The following is an 899-nucleotide window of genomic DNA, read 5'->3' as shown; positions in this document are numbered from 1 at the left end:
GCGGGCTCGTCACTCGTCGGCCGTCGGCCACTCGTCACGCGGGCTCGTCACTCGTCGGCCGTCGGCCACTCGTCACGCGGGCTCGTCACTCGTCGCCCGTCACGCCACTTGTCACGCGCGTGACGCGACGAGAGCGAGTCGGGCCGCATGTGAACCACAACATATACCTCAACCAGCCCCCTCTCCCCCAGGGCCGTCTGCAAAGACACCCCCTCGGCCCCCCTCGCCCGGCGCACGCTATGCGTAAACTGGCGAATTAATTGTCCAATTGGTCCAATTAAGAGCGCGATCGCACACACAGCAGTGCTGCCAAACTCCTTTCCTTTTTCTCCCCTTTTGTCCGGAGAGAGCGCCGCCACCGCGGTGGTGGCAGCCCTGTCCAGCGCAGAGCAGACGTCATGCGGTGCCTCCAGGAGAAACCTACCGGTGGCGGGGCGGGGCGGGGCGGGGCGGGATATGTGAAAGACGCGACATTTCGAAACACGTCGGCTCAACCGGGGCTGGGCAGCGGACGCCACCGTGTTCGGAGGTACAAGGGATGCAGCACGAACGCCCCTTCCGTCCGCCGCCGGTCTGTCTGTCCGGCCATCAGACGGACAGACAGTATGATCCAGGGCGGCCCGACACACACCGCACGTATCGCGGACACGGCTCCGTCCGACTCGTCCGACTCAGGTGAACAATGGCGTATGGAAATGGCGCGAGGCGGGCGCGGAGTGGCCGAGCGAGGCGCGAGGCGAGCGCTTCTCCGAAAGTGGCCGCCGCCGTCCCGTCGCGGCCCGTGCACTTAACCTCGCCGTACAGGGCGGGTAATTACACTGCCGAAACAATTATTTCCAGCGGGATATGCAAATGGAGCGGACATCACCGCCACACGTGTTCGAGCGGTTGAGAGGGGG

Source organism: Frankliniella occidentalis, unplaced genomic scaffold, assembly GCF_000697945.3.
Source record: "Frankliniella occidentalis isolate FOCC.00 unplaced genomic scaffold, Focc_3.1 Scaffold50, whole genome shotgun sequence".
Taxonomy (NCBI): domain Eukaryota; kingdom Metazoa; phylum Arthropoda; class Insecta; order Thysanoptera; family Thripidae; genus Frankliniella; species Frankliniella occidentalis.
Note: the sequence above shows the minus strand (reverse complement) of the source record.